The sequence below is a fragment of the Suncus etruscus genome, chromosome 2 (genome assembly GCF_024139225.1).
Source record: "Suncus etruscus isolate mSunEtr1 chromosome 2, mSunEtr1.pri.cur, whole genome shotgun sequence".
NCBI classification, from domain to species: Eukaryota; Metazoa; Chordata; class Mammalia; order Eulipotyphla; family Soricidae; genus Suncus; species Suncus etruscus.
Genome location: NC_064849.1, coordinates 86,390,711 through 86,406,534, shown reverse-complemented (window position 1 = coordinate 86,406,534; position 15,824 = coordinate 86,390,711). Strand labels below are relative to the sequence as shown.

At 38.7% G+C, this 15,824-nt stretch overlaps 1 non-coding gene across 1 annotated transcript; it reads right to left on the bottom strand.

Moving 5' to 3' along the window:
• Nucleotides 1-1,197: 1,197 nt before the first annotated feature.
• LOC126002811 (U1 spliceosomal RNA) lies at nt 1,198-1,361 on the bottom strand. Its single transcript, XR_007493440.1, has one exon. It is a non-coding gene; the product is annotated as a U1 spliceosomal RNA (small nuclear RNA).
• Between the last annotated feature and the right edge of the window lie 14,463 nt (nt 1,362-15,824).

The window sequence follows — 15,824 nt, the reverse complement described above, 5'->3', positions numbered from 1 at the left end:
AACCCAACTAATATGACTGCATCAGCATTATCAGGCACAGACAACATACTAAAGAGAAGATAGACATTTCTTACCAATGCTAAAATGCCTAAAAAAGAAAAAAAAAGTAATTCAACAAATAGATTATAATATAAAATTTTCCTTTGGAAGGGCTGGAGCTATAGCACAGCAGGTAGGGCATCTGCATTGCACGTGTCCAATCCTGCTTTGATTTCCAGCATCCTATATGGCACCCTGAGCCTTCCAGGAGTGATTGCTGAGAACAGAGTCAGTAGTAACCTCTGAGTGCAAGTGGGGGTGGCATAAAAATATTTTTTCCAACTGAGAAGGAATTAGTGCCTGCTGAAGAAAGAGAAGGGACTTAGCACCAAAATCATACTGAATAGCCAGAAAAATAAGGGAGAAAATCAAGTTGGGGAAAGGATTCTAATCAATTATTCCAAAGAATAAAAACTGGGGGGAAAATGAAGCAGACATCCAAATTCCAAATTATATAAGGCCCAGCATGTTACATCACTATGCATATATACTACTCAGCTCTATAGGGAAAAAGTCTTACTTTTTTAACAACACATAGTAATTGGAGGTGATTTAAACAAAATAAGTAATGGGTAAGGAAGCAAACTGAGTGAGCTCAATAATTGTATATAAAGAAAGCAAAAGACATTGCCTAAAGGAAATAAGCCCATGGGTGCTGGCAATAGAGATAAATGTCCCTACAAGGGAGAAATGGTACTTTGGTATTGGGTGTGGTAGAATAATCATGAAGCCCTCCCTAAACTTCATATTTTTGTAATGTATTCCCTTAAAATTTGATGATTTGGGGGCCAGAACAATAACACAGCTGTGGGATGTTGGCTTTGTACATGGCCTACCCTGGATAAATCTGGATTTGATCTCCAGCATCTCATATGGTCCCTCGTGCCTGCCAGGAGAGATTTCTGAGTGCAGAGCCAGTATGGCCCCAAAATCACCATCCCCCAAAATTTATAATTATGGATTAGTGAGATAGAATAGTGGGAAAGGTACTTGCCTTGCATATAGCCATCCTGGGTTCAATTCCCAGCACCACACATAATCTTCAAAGCACCACCAGTAGTAATTCTGTGCACAGAGCCAAGAGTAAGCTCTGAACAATATGGGTGTACCCACACTCCCAATTTCAGTCATTTAAAAATAGTGGGTAATTTTTTTTACAGGGGAGAGTGCGAACGTACTCCCTACTACCACAAATTATGCAGTCGAGTTTCCCACATTTGGGGAAATCACAGGGGTCAGCACACCCGGAGTGCAATGGGTGAGCCTCGCCCTGGGAAAACCACCTTCGTGATTATGATATCTCTTCCCTGCCAGGTAAGTATAATAGTGGGTAATTTTATTGTTTTTGTTTTGGAGGCCATACCCAGCAATGCTCAGGGGTTACTCCTGAGCTCTGGATGATGAAGATTGAACCCAGGTCTGCTTTGTGCAAAGCTGTAGTAGTAGTAGTAGTAGTAGTAGTAGTAGTAGTAGTAGTAGTAGTAGTCATCGTCATAGTAGTAGTAGTAGTCTTGGGTAGTGACACCCTAAAGGTGTCAGCATATCCTTACCCATGCTACTAAATCTTCAGCCTGAGATACTGAGTATTTTTAAATTAAATTATCATTCTTTATAAAACTCAAATTGTGCTTTGCAACACATATAGATAATTTTACCAAGTCTCTGATAAAGCCAAATATATTTATATTGGACTAAAACCAATCAGACTCACTGGATACACAAATATTTCTATATTTCTGAACATTTCTGCTCCAGACATTATTCCCTGCTGAGAACCAGTCAGAGCAGAGGCATCATCGCTATGGCTCCAAATAGGACCCTGATGCCTGTCATCCTGGATTCTGATACAGATGGGCTCATGTGTCATCTTTACTTTGACCCAGGGTGACAAGGCTCTGCCCAGTATAGCGTGACAACAGCAGAAATATTAGCTACAGCCCATTTCTCCATCCTGTTGTACTAAAACACAATTCTGGTGACTCCCCTTTCACTATACACCAGTTTTATGCAACTTGACAACAGTTCTTGAGCCCCTGATTCTCCTATTTCTGGGATTCTCCTATTTTTGGCCCCACTTACATAGATGTACACTATGACAAGAAATGCATGTGCACCCTTTCCTCTGCTATCAGAAACTGCTACAAAGGAGCAGTTGTGCTTTGTGTGTTTCTGTCTCATAAGCTGGGGCAGTGGGTGGCAGAAAGACATGAGTGTCCTTGGCATCTCACTTTGCTATTCTACTCCTGGGTCCCTGAAATTTTGGCAACCCATAAGCCTTCAAGTGAGGAGAAAAGAGGCTCTTAGATTCTACAAGAGCAGCATTTTCTTTCTTCCTGACTCTTTAGAATCTTCTAGAAATACCTATTGCTTCTCTAGATATCAGCATTAGGCCCTATTCTGTTAGGCACAGCTGAGTCCCAGGGCCCTGGCTCTGGGAGAAGGTGAGATAAAATCCTGAGACAGTGGCTGCTGGTTGTCAGCATAAAGAATCAAAGGAATATTTTGTCCGGTAGACATTATGGGGGTGAGGGGGTGGCAGAGAAACTAAATTAGGCCAAAAACCCTCAGCCAAAAATGGGCCTTTTTTTCTAAATGTCTCAGAACTGACATTTGATAAAGTAATTTGAAAATAAGCAAGGAAGTTTTAGAGAAGAGAGTCATGAGTTTATTCCTATGAAAGTGTACCACGTTGTCATCATCAAGGCTCTGATTCTTAATGTAGTCCCACCTGTTTCAGCTTACTTGAAGAGTGCTGTTTCCTCCTTGAAGATGCCTTTAGTCTCAATGTCATCGAGTGATTTACCTACATGTTGCTCTATATACATTGTGGTTTTGGTCTTATATCAAGGTCTTTACTCCATTTGCATTTGACCTTTGTGCAGGGTGTTAGATGGAGATCTGAGTTCATTTTTTTGCAAGTGGCTGACCAGTTGATCCAACACCACGTGTTGAAGAGGCTTTCCTTGCTCCATTTTGCATCTATTGCCCTTTATCAAAGATCAATTGATTGTATGTCTGGGAAACATTCTCTGAATACTCTAGTTAATTCCACTGATCTGAGGGTCTGTCTTTATTCCAATGCCATGCTGTTTTAATAACTATATCTTTGTAATACAGTTTAAAGTTGGCAAAAGTGATGCCTCCCATACTCGTTTCCCAGTGGTTGATCTAGCTATTTGTGGGTGTTTATTGTTCCAAATGAATTTCAGGAGTGTTTGGTCCACTTCTTTAAAGAATGTCATGGGTATACTTAGAGGGATTGCATTAAATCTGTACAATGCTTTGGGGAGTATTGACATTTTAATTATATTAATCCTGCCAATCCATGAACAGGGTATGTGCCTCTACTTCTGTCCTCTTTTATTTCTGGAAGCAGAGTTTTATAGTTTTCTTTGTATAGGTCCTTCACATTTTTAGTTAAGTTGACTCCAAGATATTTGAGTTTGTGGGACACTAATGTGAATGGGATTTTTTTGATGTACATTTCTTCTATATCACTATTGGTATATAAGAAGGCCATTGATTTTCGCATGCTAATTTTTTTAAATTTTAATTATGACAACAAAGATGCAAAGAAAGAGGACAGGGTAAAGTTACAGTGGAAGCACAATCACCCATAAACAGAATTCTCGGTAGTCCCATCGATGATAAACCAGCCTTGAACTTTCAGCCATGGAACAATAAGAAAAACAAAACTGAACCCATCTACAATACAATTACTTTGTCCATCAAATCTCCAGTTGTAGTACATACTATTTAGCATGCTAATTTTGTAGCCTGCTGAGAAGCTTCTGCACCTCAAAGGAAATAATGTCAAGGATACAAAAGCCTCGGCAAGCCTTTGCAAAAGCCGGCTCCCTGTGTGTGACATCAGGCGGGGGAAATCCACGAAAGTACGCTGGCCCAGTGGGGTCCAACTGTGAAAAACTGTGAGTGTGACCTGTATATGTCTGTCTACTGTACTCTTGCGTGAAACACTTGCGAGTGGGGCAAAAAGAGGCTCCAGAAAACTCGCTCGCCCAGAGGCAATTTTCAGGGAGGGACTCCAGAGCATGAAAACCGGCAAGCCTTTGCAAAAGCCGGCTCCCTCTGTGTGACATCAGGTGGGGAAAATCCGCGAAAGTACGCCGGCCCAGTGGGGCCCAACTATGAAAAACTGTGAGTGTGACCTATATATGTCTGTCTACTGTCCTCTTGTGTCAAACTCTTGCGAGTGGGGCAAAAAGAGGCTCCAGCAAAGCACCGCCGCTCCGCTTCGCTACGCGGCCATGCACTCTTTCTAAGGAAAGAACACCATTGCAACAAGAAGGAAAAATCACACTAAGAACGGCGCTATATCACAGAAGCAAACATTTCGTTCTGGACTGTCTTCTCTGTTGCATGCTCGGGCCTAAGATTTGACCCAGTGTGAGGCTTCATCCACGCAGGACTCCTCTCCCTTAGAGGCAAGTCAGCCCATCCAGAAAGGGAGGAGCCAGAGGAGTGTGCTGCCTGCATCATATAGACAATGAATACCACCACAACACGTAGAAAAACCCACAATACAAGTGTGACAATGGGGAAACAACGCAGGCCAGCATCAGACATTGAGAATGAAGATGAAAATTCTGAGGACCAGATAATGACCAACCAACTAATCAACCTCTCAGATAAGGACTTTAGACTAGCAATATGGAAGATGTTCAAAGAACTCAAAGAAACCATGGATCGAGTTGAACAGAACACTAATAAGAACCAAGAAAATATGAAGACAGAAATCACAAAACTCCAAACTGAAATAACATGTCAACTAACAGGACTGAAAAAGTCAGTAAACAAAGTGAATGACAAAATGGATAAGCTCTGGGACAGGGTATCAGAAGCTGAGAATAGACTTGGTGCTGTGGAAGATGAGATACATAACAATTCCATACAGCAGGAGAGATTGGACAAAAAATTTAAAGCAAATGAGCAGACAATGGAAAAATTAGTCAAAGAATGGGAACAGATGAAAATAGAAGTCTATGACAAGATCAACAGAAACAACTTAAGAATCATTGGAGTCCCAGAGACCCAGGAAGAAAATTTCCAGGAAGAATCAACGGTCAAGAACATCATTAAAGAGAAACTTCCAGAGCTAAAGAATATATGTGATCAAATCCTGCATGCCCGAAGAGTACCAACCAAAAGAGACCCCAGAAAAACCACCCCAAGACACATCCTAGTCACAATGACAAATCCCACAGATAGAGACAGAATTCTGAAAACAGCAAGATCAAAAGGGGAAATCACGTTCAAGCAAGCTTCCCTGAGATTTACAGCAGAACTGTCACCAGAAACACTCAATGCCAGAAAGCAGTGGTGGGATATTGTGACAAGACTGAATGAAATGAATGCTTCACCCAGAATACTATACCCAGCAAAACTCACTTTCCGGTTTGACGGAAGAATACATGGTTTCACAGACAAAAAACAGCTCAGAAACTTCACAGACACAAAACCAGTCTTAAGAGAAAAACTGAAAGACCTAATCTAAGACAAGACTACCCAAAAGACACACCAAATTTCAAAATAAAGATGGCATTAAATCCCAGGACAATTCTTTCTCTCAACGTCAATGGACTAAATGCACCAGTTAAGAGACACAGAGTGGCTAAATGGATCAAAAAACTCAATACAACCTTCTGCTGCCTACAAGAAACACACCTGAATAGTCAGAACAAACATAGACTCAAAATAAAAGGTTGGAGAAAAATTATCCAAGCAAACAACACCCATAAAAAAGCTGGAGTGGCCATACTAATATCAGATAATGCAAACTTTATACTCAGGAAGGTTGTAAGGGACAAGGATGGACATTTTATATTAATCAAGGGGTACGTAGAGCAGGAAGAATTCACTCTCCTAAACATATATGCAACGAATGAGGGGCCAGCAAAATATTTAATACAACTGTTGACAAATCTGAAAAATAATATCAATAACAACACAATAATTGTGGGGGACCTTAACACGGCTTTGTCAACACTGGATAGGTCAACCAGACTGAAAACCAACAAGAATATACTAGACCTGAGGAGAGAAATGGAAGAAAGAGGCCTAGTGGATATATATAGGACACTCCATCCCCAGAAACCTGGATACACATTCTTCTCCAATGTACATGGGACATTCTCCAGGATAGACTACATGCTGGCACATAAAACATATCTCCATAAGATCAAGGGGATAGAAATTTTACAGACTACCTTCGCTGACCACAAGGCTCTGAAATGATTTGTGAACTCCAAAGGGACTCAGAAGAAACACTTTAACACCTGGAAGTTAAACAGCCTCATGCTCAATAACCAGTGGGTCCAAGATGAAATCAAGGAGGAAATCAAAAGGTTCCTGGAAACAAATGACAATAAAGACACAAACTATCAGAACGTATGAGACACAGCAAAAGCAGTACTGAGAGGAAAATTTATAGCTTTGCAAGCACACATCAGGAAGGAAGAAGGAGCTTACCTGAGTAGCTTAATGACACAGCTAATAGAACTAGAAAATGCTCAACAAAAGGACCCAAGAATAGGAAGACAGAAGGAAATAACAAAGCTGAGAGCAGAAATCAATGAAGTGGAAACTCAAAAAACAATCTGAAAGATCAACGAAAGCAGAAGTTGGTTCTTTGAAAAAATAAACAAGATTGATAGACCACTGGCAAACCTAACAAAGAAAGAGAGAGAGAGAAACTTGATAATCGTATCAGGAATGAAAAAGGAGAGATCACTACTGATATGACAGAGATTCAAAGATTAATCAGAAACTACTTTGAAAAACTCTATGCCACTAAAAATGAGAACCTGGAAGAAATGGATAAATTCTTGGACTCTTATAATCTTCCCCGGTTGAAGGAAGAGGATGTAGCAATCTAAACACCCCCATCACCATTGATGAAATTAAAACAGTAATCAAATGTTTGCCGAAAAACAAAAGCCCAGGTCCAGATGGATTCACTAATGAATTCTATCAAACTTTCCAAGAGGAACTACTGCCAATTGAACAAACAGAAACACTTCCAAATAGCTTTTATGAAGCCAACATCACCTTGATACCTAAGCCAGACAGAGATGCTACAAAAAAAGAAAATTACAGACCAATATCACTCATGAATGCAGATGCAAAGATCCTCAACAAAATCCTGGCAAATAGGATTCAATGCCTCGTTAAGAAGATCATCCACTACGATCAAGTAGGTTTCATCCCATGAATGCAAGGCTGGTTTAACATCCGTAAATCTATCAACATAATACACAACATCAATAACAAGAAAAATAAAAACCACATGATCATATCAATAGATGCAGAGAAAGCATTTGATAAGGTCCAACACCCATTCTTGATCAAAACTCTCAGCAAGATGGGAATGGAGCGAACCTTTCTCAATATAGTGAAGGCCATCTATCACAAGCCAGTGGAAAATATTATCCACAATGGAGAAAAACTAAAAGCCTTCCCTCTAAATTCTGGCACAAGACAAGGCTGTCCTCTCTCACCACTCCTATTCAACATAGCACTGGAAGTACTTGCTATAGCGATTAGGCAAGAAAAGTATATCAAGGGAATCCAGATAGGAAAGGAAGAAGTCAAGCTCTCGCTGTTTGCAGATGACATGATACTCTACCTAGAAAACCCTAAATTCTCTACAAAAAAGCTTCTAGAAACAATAGACTCATATAGCAAGGTGGCAGGCTACAAAATTAACACACAAAAATCAATTACCTTTCTATACACCAAGAGTAATAAGGAAGAAATGGACATTAAGAAAACAACCCCATTCACAATAGTGCCACACAAACTCAAATATCTTGGAATCAACTTGACTAAAAATGTGAAGGACCTATACAAAGAAAACTATAAAACTCTGCTCCAAGAAATAAGAGAGGACACGCGGAAATTGAAACGCATACCCTGCTCATGGATTGGCAGGATTAACATCATCAAAATGGCAATACTCCCCAAGGCATTATACAAATTTAATGCCATCCCTCTAAAGATACCCATGACATTCTTCAAAGAAGTGGATCAGACACTTTTGAAATTCATTTGGAACAATAAACACCCTCGAATAGCTAAAGCAATCATTGTTAAAAAGAATATGGGAGGAATTACTTTCCCCAACTTTAAACTGTACTACAAAGCAATAGTTATCAAAACAGCATGGTATTGGAATAAGGACAGGTCCTCAGATCAGTGGAATGGGCTTGAATACTCAGAAAATGTTCCCCAGACATACAATCACCTAATTTTTGATAAAGGAGCAGGAAATCCTAAATGGAGCAGGGAAAGCCTCTTCAACAAGTGGTGTTGGCACAATTGGATAGCCACTTGCAAAAAATTGAACTTAGACCCCCAGCTAACAGCATGTACGAAAGTAAAATCCAAATGGATTAAAGACCTCGATATCAGCCGCAAAACCATAAGATATATAGAACAGCACATAGGCAAAACACTCCAGGACATTACAGGCATCTTCAAGGAGGAAACTGCACTCTCCAAGCAAGTGAAAGCAGAGATTAACAGATGGGAATATATTAAGCTGAGAAGCTTCTGCACCTCAAAGGAAATAGTGCCCAGGATACAAGAGCCACCCACTGAGTGGGAGAAACTATTCACCTAATACCCATCAGATAAGGGTCTAATCTCGAAAATATACAAGGCACTGACAGAATTTTACAAGAAAAAAACATCTAACCCCATCAAAAAATGGGGAGAAGAAATGAACAGACACTTTGACAAGAAGAAATACACATGGCCAAAAGACACATGAAGAAATGCTCCACATCACTAATCATCAGGGAGATGCAAATCAAAACAACAATGAGATACCACCTCACACCACAGAGAATGGCACACATCACAAAGAATAAAAATAAACAGTGTTGGCGGGGATGAGGAGAGAAAGGAACTCTTATCCACTGCTGGTGGGAATGCCGTCTATTTCAACCTTTATGGAAAGCGATATGGAGATTCCTCCAAAAACTGGAAATCGAGCTCCCATACGATCCAGCTATACCACTCCTAGGAATATACCCTAGGAACACAAAAATACAATACAAAAACCCCTTCCTTACACCTATATTCATTGCAGCACTATTTACCATAGCAAGACTCTGGAAACAACCAAGATGCCCTTCAACAGACGAATGGCTAAAGAAACTGTGGTACATATACACAATGGAATATTATGCAGCTGTCAGGAGAGATGAAGTCATGAAATTTTCCTATACATGGATGTACATGGAATCTATTATGCTGAGTGTAATAAGCCAGAGAGAGAGTGAGAAAAACGCAGAATGGTCTCACTCATCTATGGGTTTTAAGAAAAATGAAAGACACCCTTGTAATAATAATTTTCGGACACAAAAGAGAAAAGAGCTGGAAGTTCCAGCTCACCTCTGGAAGCTCACCACAAAGAGTGATGAGTTTAGTTAGATTAATAACTACATTTTAACTGTCCTAATAACGAGAATGTATGAGGAAAATGGAGAACCTGTCTAGAGTACAGGCGGGGGTCGGGTGGGGAGGAGGGAGACTTGGGACATTGGTGATGGGAATGTTGCACTGGTGATGGGTGGTGTTCTTTACATGACTGAAACCCAAACACAATCATGTATGTAATCAAGGTGTTTAAATAAAAAAAAAAGGATACAAAAGCCACACACAGAATGGGAGAAGCTATTCACCCAATACCCATCAGATAAGGGTATAATATCTAAGATATCTAAGATACTGACAGAACTTAACAAGAAAAAACACCTAACCCCATCAAAAAATCGGGAGAAGAAAGGAACAGACACTTTGTCAAAGAAGAAATACAAATGGCCAAAAGACACATGAAAAAAATGCTTCATATCACTAATCATCAGGGAGATGCAAATTGTAACAACAATGAGGCACCATCTCCTGCCATAGAGACTGGCACACATCACAAAGAACAAGAACAATCAGTGCTGAGAGCAATATGGGGAGAAAAGAATGCTCATTCATTACTGGTGGAATGCTGTCTAGTCCAGCTCGTATGGAAAACAATATAAAGACACTTCAAAAAAAAAATGGAAAATGAGCTCCTATACAATCCAGCTATACCACTCCTATGGATATACCCCAAGAACTCAAAAACACAATACAAAAATTCCTTCCTTACATCTATCTTCATTGCAGTGCTATTTACAATAGCCAGACTCTGGAAACAACCAAGATGCCCTTCAACAGATAAATGGCTAAAGAAACTGTGGTATATATATACAATGGAAAATTATGCAGCTGTCAGGAGAGATGAAGTCATAAATTTTCCCTATACATGGATGTACATAAAATCTATTATGCCGAGTGAAATAAGTCAGAGGGAGAGAAATACACAGAATAGTCTCACTCATCTATGCATTTTAAGAAAAAAAAAGACATTATTGAAATAATTCTTAGAGATGAGGGCTGGAAGGACCAGCTCATGATGTGAATCTCACCACAAAGAGTGGCACTGGTGATGGGAATGTTGCCCTAGTGAAGGTGGTTTTCTTTTTATTACTGAAACCAAACTACATTCATGTTTGCAAGCATGGTGTTTAAATAAAGATATTTAAAAAAAAAAAAAGGTTCTGATTCTGCCCCCAAAACAGTTTGATGGCCAATTTGGAGAAAAGTCTGCAGTGCATGAACTTGCCTTCCATGGCACCCTCTTAAAGGCCACTAGGTTACTGGACAAGCTCACATGGGGTCTGAGAATTGATGTAGCAGGTAAGGAATGTTAGTTCTAATTGCAGACCAGGTTGCATTCAAGAGCCCTGTCAGGAGTGATCCCAGACACAGAAAGAAATAAGCCCTAAGGCAAGAAATGCAAAATGGAGCAAGGAAAGCCTCTTCAACACGTGGTCTTGGGTCAACTGGTCAGCCACTTACAAAAACAAACAAACAAACGAACAAAAAAAAGAAAAACAAATGAACTCATATCCCCAACTTACCCTGCACAAAGGTCAAATGCAAATAGATTAAAGACCTTGATATTAGACTCAAACCATAAGGTATATAGAACAACATTTAGGTAAATCACTCCATGATATTGAGACTAAAGACATCTTTAAGGTGGAAATATCACTGTCCGAATAAGTGGAAGCAGAGATAAACAGATGGGAGGGACTATATTAAACTGAGAAGCTTCTGCACTTCAAAGGACATAGTGGCTAGATTACAAAGGCCACCTACAGAATGGGAGAAACTATTCATCTAGTACCCATCAGATAAGGAGCTAATAACTAAGATATACAAGGTACTGGCAGAACTTAAGAAAAAAACATCTAACCCCATCAAAATATGGGGAGAAGAAATGAACAAACAATTCCTCAAAGAAGAAATACAAATGGTCAAAAGGCACATGAAAAAATGCTTCACATCACTAATCATCAGAAATACAAATCAAAACAACAATGAGGTACCATCTCACATCACAGAGACTGGCACACATCACAAAAAACAAGAACAATCAGTGCTGGCAGGGATGGGGGAGAAAGGAACTCTCATTCACTGCTGGTGGGAATTCCGTCTAGTCCACCCTTTGTGGAAAACAATATGGAAATTCCTCAAAAAACTGGAAATTGAGCTCCCATATGATCCAGCTATACCACACCTAGTGATATACCCTAGGAACACAAAAATACAATAAAAAATCCCTTCCTCACACCTATATTCATTGCAGCGCTATTTACAATAGCCAGAATCTGGAAAAACCCAAATGCCCACAACAGATGAGTGGCTAAAGAAACTGTGGACTATATACACAATGAAATACGATGCAGCATCAGGAAAAATGAAGTAATAAAATTTTCTATACATGAATGGACATGAAAACTTTTATGCTGAGTGAAATAAGTAGGAGAGAGAAAGATACAGAATAGTCTCACTCCTCATTAGGATTTAAGAAAAATAAAAAATATTATTTTAATAATACCAAGAGACAATAGAGATGAGGACTGGAAAGACTGGCCCAAGGTATGAAGCTTACCACAAAGATTGAAAGGCTACACTGAAAGATAGTATGTCAATGGTAGTGAGTGAAATATAATGCCTATCTTGAATACAGGCTAGGGGTGCAGGAGGACAAAAATGGGGGGCATTGGTGGTGGGAACATTGCACTGGTAAAGAGGGGGTATTCTTTTTTTAATAACTGAAACCCAACTACAAACATGTTTATAATCATGGTGCTTAAATAAAAATGTTAATTATAAAAAATTAAAATTTAAATTAAAAAAAGCCCTGAGTACTCCCTTTTTCTTTTATTTTGCTTTTGGTTTCCTCCATCTTTCTGTTCCAATGAATGAAAAGGATAATTGAATCAGACCAAAAACGTTGGTTTATAAAAATGAAAATAAGTTTTCAGCCTACAAGACATAATTATCATTACCAAAGAAAGAAATAAAAAGAGGGTCTGGGTAATTTGAGTAATTTGAGTATTGATCAATTTAGAGTGAAGTATAGAACTGTACTGTTTTGTTGTTTTGGTTTTGGTTTGTTTGTTTGGTTGGTTTTGGTTTTTGGGCCACACCAATAGAACCGTACAGTTTTTGTTGTTTTGGTATTTGTATGTTTGGTTGGTTGGTTGGTTTTGGTTTAGGGGCCACATCAAGTTGCTCCAGGGTTACTCCTGACTCTGAACTTAGAAATCACTCCTGGCAGGCTTGGGGGACTATATAGGATGCTGGGGATCAAACTCAAATCAGCTGCATGCAAGGCATTTGTCCCACCTGCTGTGCTATCACTCTGGTTCCTAGAGTTAGACTTTTAATGGTAAGTTTAAGGTAATATATTCATTAAGGAATTTAATTAATAATGATGCACATCTGAAGTGTATGTAATATTAAGCCAGTGTTTCAATACAAAATTAAAGCAGAAAAGTAAAAGCCAACACATTCAAAACTGAAGTTTCAGAAGAAATTTAAGTCCCATGAAATTCAAGCCTCTGAGGTGTGGGGCTGGTTAAGAGGGGAAATGCTTCCCGGGCCACAATTGGTGGTGTTCAGGGTCATATACAACTGCCCCCTGGTGGTATTCAGGGTCTATGCATTAGCAGGGATCATCTTAGCAGCATGACAGGAAATATCTTAGTCTCTGTACCAGTCCTCCAATTCTCACGCATTCTTGAAGGCCCAATATGATTTTGATTATAATTTGAGGGTAAAAGGATCAGAACTCACAATTCTAAAAACTATACCCTTCTTTCAAATCTATTCTCCATTCTTTTTAATTGTATATTCCACTTATAGATAATGAGTTTGAAAAGCTAAAAATCTGGTTCCCATATATTTCCTTTACATATTTTCCTCTCTTATAATTCAATGGGTGCAAGCAAAATTGTATGTGGAAGGCCCAAGTTCAACTGCTGTCACCACATGGTCCCCTTTGCTCTTATAGCCCCTAAGCATTGTGATGTGTGGCCTCTATATTACAAAACACATCTGTCTATCAAGAAATTCTCTGTTATCTGGTGTCTTTTAATGCCTCTCTTAAGAGTCAAAATATAACACTATCTTTGAAGGATGAACTTAGACCTGGTCCTTCCCACCTATCTTTCAAATAAAATCACAGTTACCCCGTTTAATCTTCCATCATGATCAGAGGGCCAGGCAGACTTCTGTAATGGTTCAGGACTTGCTAACATAGTCTAAGATAGAGAAATAAATGCTCAAGACATGTGAGTTACAAAGGGCAAAATAATGTTGAAAATTTTAAGGACTATGAGTTGTTGGTAGACCAGAGGATTGATATTCTGTTGAGAAATCTTTCATGATTCTAGATTTCAAGCTAAACAACATCTTCAATAGTGGATAAACCAAACACAAATTTCATCTATATCTTAGCTGCTCATAATGTAGATTGCAAGCCCAGAGGAATTGAATAATTAAATTAGGTATCACAACATTTTAAAAAATAAAATAAATTAATGCCTCCTCATTATTCAGAGTTTGATTTGTATGCTAAACTTGTCATGTTCAAGTTTCTCTAGCAAAAAAAAAAAAAAAAAACATTTTCCATAAGTGTAACAAGTTTGAGAAGCTTAGATCTATATCATTGACAAACCAGTAGGAATTTATCATTTAAGCGTAAGCCCATTTCATTAATTATCTTAGACCTAGAATATACATTAGATGTCTTCAATGGATTGCCTTCATCTGACGGTGCAGAAGCTAAGGCCCAGAGAAGGGAATGAGTCAAACTAACATGTGGAAGAAGCAGAATGAAATTCAGAAAATAAGAGAACATCCTCTATTTCTTTCACTTGATATTAGCAGTGGTTTCCCAGAAACGTTCGAAGAAGAAAATAGTTCATAGTAGATAAGCTTTTGAAAAACTTATAGGCACACTAAAGAAGTTCAAATAAATGCTAAAATATCATATGCATTTCCACTGTGTTTTTTTATTATTAATACTAAGCTGCTTTCTCAAGAGCAGAGCATCAAAAGCCTAGAGATGATAAGGGTTAGACTTCATATGTCATCACTCCAAGTAGTATACAAAATATCACAAATTGTGTTTTTATCCATAAAGATGATTTCCCTAGGTACCCAGAAAATGAGACTAAATGATACCAAGTATCATTTATGCTCAGCAGGATGCACCAACATTGTACCATGCTTAGTTAAAAAAATAGCACTTTTTTGAGGGTTTTATATTTTAGGTCTCATTTGTATATATTTTCCCAATCTTCAAAATCCTTGCCCAGTTAACAGACATTTTCTAATGAGGTGATTTATTCTAGAACTAACATAAAATACATTGGCATGTTCAAATATTTATAGATAGCATGGAGATATAGGTGCAATCCTACTGCAAATGCTGGAATATTTACGATCTTGCTGCCAGACTAATTTGATTTCTCATTCAAAGTGGCCATATATCAAAAAGCCTATGGAACACATAAGCACCATCATTGAAATGAGAGGAAGAAGGCAATAAAACTTAGCAATTAAAAGTTTCTTTTCTCTGACAAGAATCAGGAACAATCTCTAGAGCTACACATGCCTTCTGGGTAGGCAGGAAATAAATGTTCTACAAGTGACTGATGAGAATTGATTTGACAGATCTGTGGGAGATGAGACATCACTTATTTAGCCCAACTTTTACAGATATACTCTTTTAGGTCTAATTTTTTTTATTCTCAAATACATACTGTTGTCATCAAAGGCAAATCTTCTCCCCTCACCTTATACCTACAATTACCAATGGAATTCTTTTTTTAAATATCAAGCGTAGCTAACAACCAAAAAGTCTCTATGCTGAAGCCAGAAAGATAGTGGGTAGAGTTCTTGCCTTTGGTGTGGCCAACTCTGATTCTATACTGGCACCTTGAATGGTTACCCAAGAATCATCAGGGGTAGATAAGTGTTGATTATACTCCAGGTGAAATTGGTACTTGCTAAGCTCATTCATTCATAGAATCTCCATAGACAACCCAGATGTGTGTTTTCTGGAATTGATCAGAGACCAGGGGTAACTGCTGAGTACAGAAAAACAGCTTTGTGCTCTGTTCCCTTGGCACAAGAAACCTGAAATGTGGCACTGTCATTCTTTATAAAGAATCTAGCTGATGCCAACCTAGGCTATTTATTCCTTTGTAGCTCGCCAACAGAAAAACTGTGCACTGTGCTTTGGCCATGGAACATGAGGGTGAGCAAAGTATTCTGACAGCTGTCATGGGATAAATACTGCCTGAGAGACTCTCAGAGCTCCAGGATTAACTACCCCCAAGGAAGTAATAAAAAAAAAAAACACT